The sequence below is a fragment of the Caretta caretta genome, chromosome 17 (assembly GCF_965140235.1).
Source record: "Caretta caretta isolate rCarCar2 chromosome 17, rCarCar1.hap1, whole genome shotgun sequence".
In the NCBI taxonomy this organism is placed as follows: domain Eukaryota; kingdom Metazoa; phylum Chordata; order Testudines; family Cheloniidae; genus Caretta; species Caretta caretta.
This window is the reverse complement of record NC_134222.1, coordinates 7,439,409-7,453,422: the sequence shown is the minus strand read 5'-3', so window position 1 is coordinate 7,453,422 and position 14,014 is coordinate 7,439,409. Positions and strand designations below refer to the sequence as shown.

The 14,014-nt window shown below is 42.1% G+C and overlaps 1 long non-coding RNA gene across 1 annotated transcript in view; it reads right to left on the bottom strand.

The window, feature by feature from the left end:
- The window catches only part of LOC125623947 (uncharacterized), a 78,790-nt gene extending 65,524 nt beyond the window's left edge, over positions 1-13,266 (bottom strand). The window contains exon 1 of the long non-coding RNA XR_007353163.2: positions 13,186-13,266. This is a non-coding gene — a long non-coding RNA (uncharacterized LOC125623947). The remainder of the gene's footprint in view (positions 1-13,185) is intronic.
- Between the last annotated feature and the right edge of the window lie 748 nt (positions 13,267-14,014).

Here is a 14,014-nt window from a genome sequence, read left to right as displayed (position 1 = left end):
GAAGCCTACACTACAGTCCATAAGCTTGGCCTGCTAATTTGACAGGGAAGGAAAAAAATTAAAACATATTAAAGGTGTTAATAAGTGACTTATTTAAACGGAGTATCACATATTGAACATTAATCACTTTGCAGTAAAAGTGTAATTAAGGAGTCACTCTGCCTTCTGGGGAAGGCTCGCTTGGAAGCAGAGGGAAAATGGTCTCTTTATTAACACAAATTATTTTATTTGGCTAAAGGTAATAATTCTAAGTGAGGTCAACGGGACTTCTGCACACGAGAATGGCACTATTGCCCGGCCAGTGTTTCCATGGTGACTGAGCTAAGTTCATCCTCCACACGGTAATGGATTTGCTCTCTTACCACAGGTTTGAATTGTTTCTGAGAAAAACAGCATTAGATCTGTCAGACGCATCTTCTCCTTGCCAGCAAAGGAGAGAGGAAGGGGGTGGGGAGAATTGGAGACATTTGAGAAACACATTTAAGCAATACACAGGACTTAAGTGTTTTTGTTAATAGTAAAAACATTATTCCCCTTCCCCTCCTCGTTTCTGGGGCTCTGCAAGTTCCTAAGGAATAAATGCTAAGGACAAGGAGGGTAGTGAAGTGATGATGGAAGTGGTAAAGGTAGGAGGGGAAGTGAAAAGTGGAGCCAGCCTCTATTAATTAGCCATAAAATAAAGTAAAATAAAATAAAATAAAATAAAAACCAAATTTCTCTGTTGAAATACACCTGATACCAAAGCAGCGGTTCTTGTAAGATTTAAAAATACAGGGGCTTTTAAAGATCTAACCCCAATCTTAGCTGACATGATGTAACCATTGTCATAAGTGCAGCAGGGAAATGAGGCTGGTCTATACACAGGTTTTGTACGGGTATAACTATGTTGTTTGGGTTTGGTTTTGTTTTTACCAATATAGTTATACTGGTAGAATTGTGGATGCAATTATACTGGTATAAAGATGCCTTATACCAGTATTGCTTATTCCCCTTCCCCTGCAGGAATAAGCTACACTGATATAAGCACTGTTTATACTGGTATAACTGCATCCACGCTGGGGGGGTTGTACTGCTTTAACTATACTAGTATAATCAAAGAGGTATAGACAAGGCCGGATAGAGATAGCAGGCCTAATTAGTGCTGGTAAGATCACTTCATTATGACTTGTTTCTTTCACTGCATACAGCAGGCACATCCTCAGCTCGCATCAATCGACTTCAGTAGAGATACACCAGTTTACATCAACTCAGCATCCTGGCCCAGAAGCATGGATCCATGCTTATGGAGTTCGAGCAGACATGGTGGGAGAGGGGCTGATCCTGCTTTCTGTGCAAACAAGAAACAGAATGTTGTTTTTTTCTTTTAAGTGCTTCACTAAGAAAAGTGATGGAAAGGCCCAATCGCAACCCGAGGAAGCTACCCAAAATATAAGTTGCAACCTTGCTCGTATAGCTGCTTTAAAACATATGCTATTGCTTCCCAGTGATAATATAATACTCCAATGAAAAGGCTGGTGGGCCCACTGCTGAGTGGAATTGGAACCATTCAGCTGGGTCGCAGTCCTCATACTGTTAACCAGGGTTCTGCCCAAGCTCAAGTGGTAGGTGATTGTACTTTTGAAGCAGGGGAAGTGGTTGTGTGGTGTAGCATAGTGAAGGTCCTAAGTGGTCACAGATTCGTTACAATGTCTGGCACTTCTCTAGTACCTTCTGCCTTAGAACTTCAAAGCGACACTTCACACCACTGAATGAAGCCCTACAAACATACAGTGAAGTCTGGGCATCAGTCTGTCCTGTCAACAGGAGGATTTGTGAATGTGAAAAGATAAGATTTGGACTTAGACTCCAGACCAGTGGAAACCACACACAGCAATGCAGGTGATTCCCTCACAATGAGGGTGGTCTGTGGTCTAGACTCCAGAGACTCCTGCTGGCTGTAACTAGAACACTAGCTGTTGGTACTATTGGCTTCCCCCACTGCCAATCTGAGCTGAAGAAGCCACATTAATGCCAACTCCTACAGGAAATAAACGGTGAGTTTCTTGAACAGGATAAAAAAGCAAGCAGACTGAGCCAAGAAAGAAGTAGAATATGAGGGTAATGGCTTGTCTGGGAAAGGTAAGGAATAGGAAATGAAATTCAGCTCCCCCCCTTTAGAAAACATATGAAATAGCATTTCCACTGCGTGAGGAACAGGATGATTCCTTCTGAATTTATATACTTGTACTCTGTGGCTTTCCATTTATAAATGAGTGGTCTCCTGTTTTTCATAAAAATCACTAAATCCTTCAGATAAAAAGTGCTACCAAGATCTTAACACACACAAACTCTGGGCTGCTCAAAATCTAGATTCAGGTGGAGACCCTGCAGTTTGAGCAAGTCTGGAATCATCTTCTTTTGGGTGACAAACCAAAAAGCATTCTCGAAAGCACAAGAATCCTCCTCCGCCCTATACTGAAAATGTGTTCCAAGAACAGCTCCTACACGGCTGCTATTCTGAAACCTATTTTTCCCCATGGCCAGTATTTTATGGAGGGTGTTGGGGAAGACACCGCCACTAGGGGAAATCAGGCTATATTTTGCACCAGCTACTCACAAAGCAGAAGGCAACACCATATTTAGGAAAGGTGACTTTTCAAGAGACTTTGCTGTTTCCCTTTCATATACGCCTTCCTCCTCCATGAGCACCCCATTTCAGTGAGCACCTTAACAGACAGCCTGTCACTTTTACCCCATGCTACAGAGAGTTCAATCAACCACTGCAGGTGAATTCTACTCTTTTTCCTCACTAAAGTTTTCAGTATTGTAGGAATGATATTTAAAGAGTTTCACCTGGAGACACAAGGACTTTTAATTGTTTTCTAGCACAGTTAAAGCCTCACACGTTTGCCACACAGTTCGCATCCCCACCTAACGTGGTTACAAACCATGTTACAAGGATGATAAGATATCCTGCTATCGACTTCCTGGAGCGGAAGTCTAATAGCATGGTTTTAGCTTGCACAGTTGTTGGGTGGGAAAATACTCCCTGACCACACTGGACACTGAAGTTTTATTACAACCCTGCTAGCAACAGTCATGCTGGAACACTGCTGTCAATGGGACTTGAATGACTCGTTGCAGTTTATTAGCTGTAAATACCTTCAGCTCCTTAAGATACAGAGTCTCCTTTATAAACAGAGATCAGCATGTTTAGGATTATATATATAAAATCAAAGCCTCATAAATATACTAGTAAAAACCAAAAACAACTTGGACTGTAAAACCATGTTTTCCCACGCACATATTCATGCACGCAGAACTCATGTGTTATTCTGTCTCCTGCAGATTATTGTCTGAATACAATGGTGATTTATCTGTCTCCCATGTCATGTCATTCGTTTATGTACAGTATTATACATAGAACACAGCATTAAGATTTTACTATTATTCTTACCTTTCAATGTAAAAGATAAGAGTGTAAATCTCAGAGACAATGGATATGTCAACAGAGTTGATCTAGTGTTACAAGTTGGATAGGTTTTGGTATGTTCTCTCACCTTGAACGAAGCAAAAGCTAATATAATTTTTCTCCCACCACGCACTAAGAATTGGCTTATCATGGAATCAAACCTAATTTAATTGTTCAATGGCTTAACAAAGTTGACACAAGCAGCATGTCCGATGCGGGGACATTAACATCCTGTGTGTCACTGAAACATTCTGCCGGAAATAAGAAAAAAACATTATGAACAAAACAAATCATTCAGATATCTCAGGCACTTCAAGTATTTCCTTTATTCTACTCCCCCCCATTCTTATAAATATGTCTTGAAGGTGTCTAAACAGAATATAAAATACCGAACCTGCTTTTAAACTTTAATCAATGAACCCTCAATTTAGTTACAATCAGCAATAAGGAGAAGATAATCAAAGGACAAAAAGAGCGTAGGAGAGAAATAGAAGAGATTGCCTCTAGGTGATTGGTACAAATCCAGCCCAAGTAGGTAACAGCTGAGAATTTTTTATATCTGACAGCAGCGTGGTGACCTATACAAAAGGAATTGATGGTCCCAGTCCCATTCCTAAGGGATAGGTTTACAAACCACTTAGGCCCTGATCCACAGCCCACTGTAGTCGATGGGAGTCTTTCCACTGAGTTCAGTGGGCTTTGGATGAGGCCATAAAACCACAACTGACAAGTCTCTACAGAGAGCGTGAGGAGTGGGCCAAGGAAATGGAACTAGTCTACAGACTAGACAACTGCTTCCTGCAGGCAGAGCATGCCATGTGAGGTATCAGGGAAAAGGTTATGATTGGCTGAAAGTCACTGTTCTATCTAAATAGTATATCTTTAGTGCATATGAAGTTATGGAATTGTGTTGTATGGTTTTCACTAAAATATGCTGTGGGTTTGGGAGGCGCCCAGATACTAGCTCTACAGAGACAATGACAAGAGAGGTAACCAACACCTGGGTGGGTGCTGCTGAACAGACATCACCAGCCTTTGTCCAGCAAGGGAGCTACAATGCAATGACTCACCTGCATGAGGCCACAACAGGGGAATTGCTCAACCTTGCCTGGGGACTCAGCAATGCCCACCAGACATGCCTGGATTTGTGTTCTCCAAGCACATGGGCTAAGGGTATAAAACAGACACAATGGCCACATGCTTCGCCTTTCTCCTGCCCCGACCTATGCTGCAAGCAACAAGGACACAGAAGACTTAAGACTCCAACAGAGGAGACTGGCCCAGGTTCAAGGGTGAAATCTGTGTACTATGAACTGCAATTTCCAGTGGGGTGAGAAAAACTGCTTAATCTAGATGTTTCCCAGTCTAATAGGATTGAGAATTTAGACTGCATGCTTATATTTTATTTTATTTTGGTAACTAACTCTGCCATTTTGCCTATCACTTATAATCACTTAAAATCTAGCTTTTTTAGTCAGTAAACTTGTTTTACTGTTTATCTTTACCAGTGAGTATGTATGACGTGTGGGGCAAAACTGCTCAGGTTTGCAAAGGCTGGTGTATATCCACTTTCCATTGATGAAGTGGTGAACCAATTAATAAATTTGCACTGCCCATCTTGAGCAGTGCAAGACGGTATATTCCTGAGGTACAGTGCTGGGAGCTGGAGGGATCTGGCTGGTGCCTTTCTCTGTGTGATTCATGAGTGGCTCTGGGAGCATTCATGCAACCTAGCTGGGTGTGGGGCTCCACATGTGGTCGTGCTGAGCGATCACAGCACCTGGAGGGGTTTGCTGCTTGTCACTAGCAAGGCATTGTGAGGGACAGCCCAGGCTGAAGAGAGTTAAGGGTGCACATGTGTGCCACAGTCCCAGGCTGCACCCCGGAGATCCCATCACAATCACCGCAATATTTCCTACCTAACAAACCAGACAAATTACATATGAAAAAATATTTTAAGAGAACATAAAAACCCAACATAAATTCTTGCACATTTCAAATGTAAAACCCGCCATACTACCCTAAGAAACAAACAGTCTATTCACAAGTTACAGCCAGTCCCACATAACTTATTAACACCTAGTCAAGATTAATCAAGCAAAGAAAGCTAAAGCGGGTCCCTAATTAGTCGCTGATGATAACTATATTTTTCATTCTCTCCCAATTAGTCTACTGTACATTTAGGAGTTTAATTGCACCTTGTTCTTCATTTAAATGTCATCACGTGCATATATTCTCCTCATTCTTTAGTCAATTTGACAAAAATTTGACATTAAATATAGATTATCTTTAGATTTTCATAATTAACACAACTGAACTGTCTTAGGCCTAAATATTTCTTCTTAAACTATAAATCTGGCCAATCTCTTATAGCCATATATTGTAAAGAACTACAGGAACTCAGCTCAATATTTCTCCTAGCACAGACCTAAGAGACCTATTGTGTAAACAAATACATACACAAATACACCTTCTTAATTTCTTTCAGCACTCGTGAGTATATGGTAAGTGTTGAGGTGCTGACACTTACAGCAAGGTCGAACATGATCAAGTGCTATAAAAAACTTACCTCACATACCTCTGCCAGTGTATCTCAGTCCTGACCTATATCATCTCCTATTATTCTATTCTGTTCTTAAGCCCCTCAGAGCACTTGACATGCAGTAGCTCCGGTCTAGTTTCCTAGGTCTCTCATGGGTAGAAAGAACACCTCCTGCTCAATTGCACCAAACTGTGGCATGGACAATGTCTTCTAGGCACATGGGGCCTAATTTAACTCCCACTGAAGTCAATGGAAGCCTTTCCATTAATGGAAGTCTTTCACCTATGGCTGAAGCTACTACCCGGTGACCTGAACTTCTGTGCCCAACTGTTCAGCTGCTGAACAAAGTTAATAGGTCCACCATATTTAACTAGACTTTGCCACTCTGAGAAACATGTTAAACAGAAAAGAATCCCATTCATGATATAAACACTAAAAGGTTGTTAAATGCAATGCTAAAATACCACCAAGGTAGCACATGAACATAACCTTAAAAAGTAAGGTCTCATATCAGCTTCATCTCTGTGTTTAGACAGCAGAGCAGAGGTGTAAGCCACAGAGCACCTGACTCCAGGAATGAGGGCAATGAAACGGTCTGCAAACTCTCTCAGTGGCTCAGCACTGAATCATTTAGAACAGTGGTCTCTATAATTGTGATACATTAGGAAAATCTGCAGTATTCAATGTCCCTAAAAATGTCTGTGAGGCAACTGTTTAGTTTTATAGAGAGCTGTAAGAAAAAATTCAAGGACACTGGCTGGTTCCAAATTGCTAAGGGGCTGCTTTTTTGTCCCCTGTTATTTCCTTAACAAGGCCTATCCTATTTTTAGCATTTACAGTATTGCAGCACAACAAGAGGCAAAATAGGAAAACCACACAGGGAAACCAACCTTCACATGTTGGGAGAGAAAATACTAGCTTGCTTTAAACCCAGAAGTCCTCCTCTCTTGTTAGGTGAATAGCTAATTTATCACAGGGGTGCAACAGACTAGATACATACTTGGACATACTATAGGCTGCATGGATTACTATGGTGCAGAGTCATGGGATGAGACCTTTTTGTAACTTCCACCCCAACACCTCCTCATGTAATGAACATACAAGGTTTTTAATTGAGGATGTTGGACAGCTGGCGTTCTCTCTGACTTTTTAGCTCCCAGACTAGCTAAACACAGGTTGAGCTGCCTACTGTCAACCACACAAGGCTAATCCAAAGCCTATTGAAGATAATGAGACTATTTCCATCGATTTCAGTGGGCTTTGGTTCAGGCGCCAAGTGCTGCCAGACCAAACCGTTTTGGAACGGACTGCTGCCTACATAACAAGTGCCTACTCTTGTCTCACTCAGGTTGTGGTTACAATGCTGCTCCGAAATTAACCATCCTCACCAGAAGGAACAGCTGTTGTTTAGAAGCACGTTCAATATTTAATATAATGTGGAAAAAACTACAACCAAAATGAGGGGGGGGGTTCCTGCTGTTCGTTCTGAATGTGAAAATGAACCCACTTCTGTGAAAAAGTTGGCTAAATAATAATCATATCTCTTTTACTTTTAACTCTTTTCTTTTTCACCCACATCACTGTATGATGGATCAACTGGCAGATGAGGTGGGTTTTTTTGTTTGTTTGGGGCTTTTTCTTAAAAAAAGTAACATTTTCAAAAACATGCCACATAGGAGCCACAGTCCCATCTTCAAAAGTGCCTAAACCACTTAGGATCCTAACTCCCATTGGAGCTTAGGTGCCTAAGTGACTTTGGAGCAGATTTTAAAAGGTATTTAGGCACCTAAAAGTGCAACTAGGTACCTAGTGGGATTTGCAAAAGCCCTTGGGCATCTAACTCCCATGAATTCAATGGGATGCAACACTTTTGAATATCAGGTAGTTATATTTAGATGACTAGATATGGATTTAGGAATCTAACATGAGGCATCCCGGTTTGAAAATTTCAGCCTGTTATTTCTGTAGAAATATTTAAACAAAATCCAGTGAAACTCCAGTTTAACTCCTTCCGTTCATACACCAAGCAATTTGCTAGATGGTGTAAAGAACTCTGAAGAGGTCTAATTCAACACTCCTGTAATGCTATAACAGGATGGCCTTTAAGACAAGGCATGTTCAGTGTTATACCCAGAAAGTACTTAATTCCCAGGTATCCAGATTAAAAGATATTCAATATATTGATGTTCAAGAGAAAGCTATGGCTAAAGCTGCTGCCCAGTGACCTGAACTTCTGTGTCCAACTGTTCAGCTGCTGAACAAAGTTAATAGGTCCACCATATCATCACTCAGACGTACCCCATGAGTCCCACTGTTCAGTACAAATAAATGCAGCTGCTGGGACCCACGTATAATCAACCACCACTTACTGGGACTCTCTGAGCACCTGAGTATTAGATTGTTAGGAGGGGATTACTGAGCTTTGATGCACACACGAGCACAGTGTTTCTGGGCTTGCACAATCATTACTCTTTACAGTTCCCACAATAAACAGATCTTGCATTGTGCAGGAGGAGCAATGTAATTTATTTCTTCTAAATGGGTCCTGTGCTCCCTTTCCTTACACATCAGCTGGCAGACAATAGCAAGGGATTGATTAAATACAACATCCAGGCCTTAAAAAACATGCAGCAGTGGATGGCTATGCAGGGAAATTCTTTAAACCGGACTTTTTTTTTTGTTCCTTTTTAAATAGGAATGTGCAACCTATGTATCACACAAACCACTCATATTCCTGCCGCCGCCACCACCAGAACCAATGGTGCCCTTTGCGTTATATAGGGTGGTGGGTGGGTGGGTATAGGGGATGCGCTGCCTCATGATCCATCTGACGAAGTTTTCATTGTCACGCATAACATCAGGCTTTGGGAAGTTTAGCTACATCAACCATCTGAATTGCCTTCGCCTAGCTGCATATTATGCCTGTTTACTAATCTAGTTTATTAGACAAGTCTACTTATATACTGTGGAAGCTCATAAGGCTAGTGACCTGAAATTCAATGAGAAATGGAGAGAAAAAAGGCATTTGCAAGTCAGTCATGGTTCAGTGTGGTTTTTTTAATCTGCAGGGAGCTTGATCTCCAGAATGACTAATCATGAGCAATTCCCAGTCATTACCTCAGAATTCAAAACATCACAATGTGAAGCCTCTCTCCTGGTATATACATACATCCTCTCCACACAGACAACCACAAAGGGCAGAGGAGTCCATCTCACAAAGAGCAAACCCAGCTGGAGAGCAAAGCACGGGTGGAAACCAGTGTTCGCTGACTGAGCAAGGAGATGAAATAGCACCCATGTGAGAGCTTCCAGAACCCAGAATTGATATGACAAGGAGTGGGTGCAACTGACCTGAAGAAGAGCCAGTATCATCGTAGACTCAAAATAAAACAAACAACAATACCCTTCCCCTTTCATAGCAACTTCCATTTGAGGATCTCAAACCACGCTACATCCAGTAATGAAATAAGCCTTATGACACACATGCCAGTAGATACATCGATATTATTAGCCCATTTAATTCAGGTATGGGGAACAGTGGCACAGAGAGGAAGTCCTAGCAGAGTTGGGAATAGAACACGGACCCCCGCCTGACTCCCAGTCATGGTCTGTAGCCACAAGACCACCCACCCCCCTGCCAAAATCAATATCCCCTGGTGTGTTCAAAATCAAATAATAAACACCCTGACACAGACTGTATCGACATCCCAAATACTATTTTTGATCGATTGCAACTGAAAGGCAGGGAAAAATATATTGTATCTTAAGCTATTCAAATATTTACCTCCTTCTCCTCTCTCTTTTCATTACAGCAGTTACTGAACATTTAAAACATATGCTAGCCAGGTTGTGAAACTCCTGATAAATGACTTGAGAGATTGAAAACGTACTCGATTGTCCTTCCATATTCATCCCCCCTCCTCGAAATGTATTTGCGTTAACATATAACAAGCAGCGAGAGTTCTAGTTTGAAAGACTGATCAGATGAGTGAATTTCACAGACCCTCAGTAGCTGCCTCACAAGCATGCAAACTCGCCAGCTATCAAATGCAGAGGTATCTCTTGCTGCTTTCAATGCTTTTATTGGAGCAACACATTCAATTGCTTGGGGATCAAATAAATAAATAAATAAATAAATACATAGCTAAGCACAAAGACAAGCTGGGCAAACACAAGATCCAAGATAGCAAAAATAGTAGCATAGACACTGAGTAGACTGATAATTTGCAAAGGCTGACACAGTAGAATTTATTCAGATGTCATCTTCCCTCATGCACAGCCCCCCCAAAACTGCAACACATGAGCCCCAGGATAACCAACAGCTGGTCTCAATTGCTAAAAACACTAATGTCACCAAGTACACGGTAAGTTATTCTGTTAAATAAACAGGGCTAAGTGCAGCTGCTGATGGTCAGCAGCTCCTGTTCCCCGCACACCCCATAAACAGAGGTCAGGTTTAAAAAGTAGAAATAATTTTCAGAAAGCTGCAAGGTCCTACCTTTGCCTTATGAAAATCCTCAACACACTGAGAATCCCTATTTCCTATTAAAAGCAAAAACCTGTCGGTCTGCATATTCCCTAAACGCTCCGTGGTCCTGCAAGTCCAATGCAAGGCAATATAGAAACTCATTTTCACGAGAGGAGGCTGCAGCTGAATGAATGAAAGTGGGGAAAGGAAAGGAGAAGGGGAAAAAAAACATCAAGGAGTCAAAAAGTGTATTAGAAGCAAATTTGGAAAGAAATCAATGGCATGTAATTAGATTTGATTTTTCTTCACATTTTGTTTGTCTGGGGGTTATATATAGAATCTCTATATAAAAGGAGTGAAGAGATTAAACTGTAGAGAACAGGTGCCTGATCATGAGACTGAGGCCACTAAAGCATGACAGTTCCATCATCGCTGTCAGGAGGCACAACGTAAATAAATAAATAAATAAATACAAGAGAAAGGAGCACTGGGAAGAGAGAGGGTTTTTTTCTTTTTTTACTGCTGAGTCTCCCTCCCACCCCCACCTTTGCCCATGCAAAAGCATCTAGTCAGCAGGAAATAGGAATGTGCTGGAATTGCAGAGCTGACTTCTTCCAGGTACCATCATTGGAGCAGCATGCCCAGCCTCCACCGTGTCCCTTCAGCCAATTCTCCCCCATGCACCTTCCCTGGAGCAGTGTGCCCGTCTTCCCCCATGCCCCTTTGGCCCAGCCTGCCCCATGTACCTCAGCTGGGGCAGCATGCCGAGCCTCCCTCACAATACCGCACACTCACTTGTATCAAATTATTTCACCACTGTGGGCCAGAGTGTGCTCTCAGTGACACCACGTGAATTAACTCCACTAACATCAACAGACCTAGACTCAGATAACAGCACTGTGGGAGGAACACCGGGCCTGCTGACTCCCAGTGAGTTACTTGAGACCAAAAAATCCAGCTTTGGAAAAATATAAAGTAGTTTTAAGGGTTCCTTTGATTCATAACTACTCCATCCAGGGCCAGCAGCCGAGGAAGGAAATGGGAAAGGAGACTAGAGAGGTCAGGATGGCAGTGGTAAAGACTGAGGCAGCAAAGGAAAGGCATGAAGACAGGTCTGATTTATCAGCTTGATTCTGCAAACATTTAGCACCGGTGGGTAGTAAGTGGTATGGCTCAGATCCTCAAAGGCACTGAAATCAATGGGAATTAAGCGCCTAAATACCAGGAGGATCTAAGCTATGTGCCTTCTGTGGGACTCCCCAGGGCAATCAATGTTTCATCCCATCATAAGTGTTTGCACAATGTGGCCTAGTACATTTTTTTTTTAATATGCAAGAACTTAGGGGGCCCCTAAAACCCATCCCCATAGACAAGGGGAGGGGAAGGTTGCTGGTGGTAGGACCACAGGATTAGGCCCATATTTCATAAACTGAATGTTACATCACTTACTAAAGGACGAGGGGTTGGCTCCTACTCCTCACTCACATTGCATAGCACCTTCCTCTGCACACCGGCCACCTGATACCAACCCAGCCACTTGCAGATTATGGGGCTACTCAGCATGAGCAAAGGTGACAAAGACTAAATATACCTTTGTTTTATTTGTCGGTACTTGTCCTAGCCCTGCCACGAGTGATCTCACAAAGGTCGAAATACTATACTATCGGCCAGATTTTCCAGAGTGCATTGCATCCAAAGCTCCCACTGAAGCTAATGGAAGCTGCAAGCATTCAGCATCTCTAAAAATCAGGCCACATCTTAGGATATTTATAGAGCATATTATAGAAATAATGGCTACAGTTCCACAACCCTCCCTGGTAGCTCAGCTGGAAATCACACAAAGCAGGAAAAAGACATAGCTAGAGTATCCCCAGGTCCCACCATGTGCTTTATCCTATACCTCCTTTTACCCTCCGGTTGGACACTTTTCCTGCTACAGCCCTGTCTGTGTGCCCCTTCATCACATAAACTGTAACTGCTTACACCCTCTTGCACCAATTTATGGTTGTTTATTGATGTGCAAATTACACTGCTCTGAACTGGGCCCTGAGTCCCTCTGAATGGGGGGAGAAATACCTTCAGGTATATGAGGGCTCTAAAGGCAAGTGCTCTGTAATGCCCCTACCCCTGAACATACTGGATGCTCCAAGGAGATCAAAAGACCTCCAAGGTAACCCAGAACTTCCAGTTCCTCCCAAGGTGATCGAAAATCCCCCACCCTCTATACACACACAACACACTCCCCAAAGCAATCCTGCGTGCATGCACACATTCTCCTAAGGCAACCTAGAATGTATGCATACATTCCCAAGGCAATCCAAAATACCCAGGCACTCTGGAGCGATGGAGTTTAAAAAAAACATCCTTACATACTGTCATCTGGGACTGCAAGAAACAGGAGGAGGATTGCTCCATTATTGTGGCTCTGAGAGGGTGGAGGGTGTTTGGATGTTGATAACTCTTTCTCTTTCTCCTTCACTTGCAACCACTACATTATTCCTAGAGTCACAAATTTTAAGCTCAGAAGGGACCATTTTATGATCATCGAGACTGGCCTGAAGAAGTAAGCTTGGAATTTATGGGCTCTGGGCCCAGCTTTATGCATCCTCTCCTAGACAAAACAGCATTTTTGTCCTGGTGTGTTGCATAACAGTGGGATTTCTGGGGGAACCTACCATGTAGTGTCTACTCTGACCTTTGTGGTGCAGGATGACATTAACGTACCATATGTTTGAGCTCCATATGGAAACAGCAATCTGATTGTTTTGATAGACAGGATAGCAGATGACAAGGCTGGACAAAACGTCAGGGTTGTCAGGTTCCAAAAACACAGGCCCCCATCTTTTGAGCTGAAAAGAAAATGTATAGATTTTAAAGGACCATTGTGATCATCTCGTCTAACTTCTTTCACAGGCCATAAAATTTCACCCAGTGATTCCTGCACGAAGCCCAATAACATGTGATTGAAGTAGCACATATCTAGAAAGAATTCAAGTAATGGAGAATCCACCACATCCCTTGGTAAGATGTTCCAAACATTAATCACCAGCAATGTTGTTAAAATGTGTATCTGTATTATCTGTAGTAGGATACTATATTCATACATACATACAGTTCATACCATTTGTGGGCTGCAGTCTATAGGGGACGACATTATCCATATTAGGAATGCTTCAAGAGTCTATCGGTTTAGTATCTCTCTTTTTCTCTCACACAGTCTTAAGCACATCTGACATTTCATCTGTTATAGGGCAGTAACACACACTCACACACACAGTAGTATGAGTTCAAAACTCTCACTGGAAGGAGATGCTGTTATAATATTCTCCTACCATCTGCATCAGCACCTCCTGAGTTACCTGAGTGACACATGGGTCAGTTAAGTATCGTCAAAATCCACTTCCTTTACAGTCAAACGGGAAAAAAAGGAAGAGTTCTTGTGATTTGAAAAGTGACATTGATAAATTTCAATATGCCTTAAAAATATATGGGCTTTTTCAAATTCCCTCACACACACCTGAATCAGGGAGTTTTATGTTACATTTTGACAATT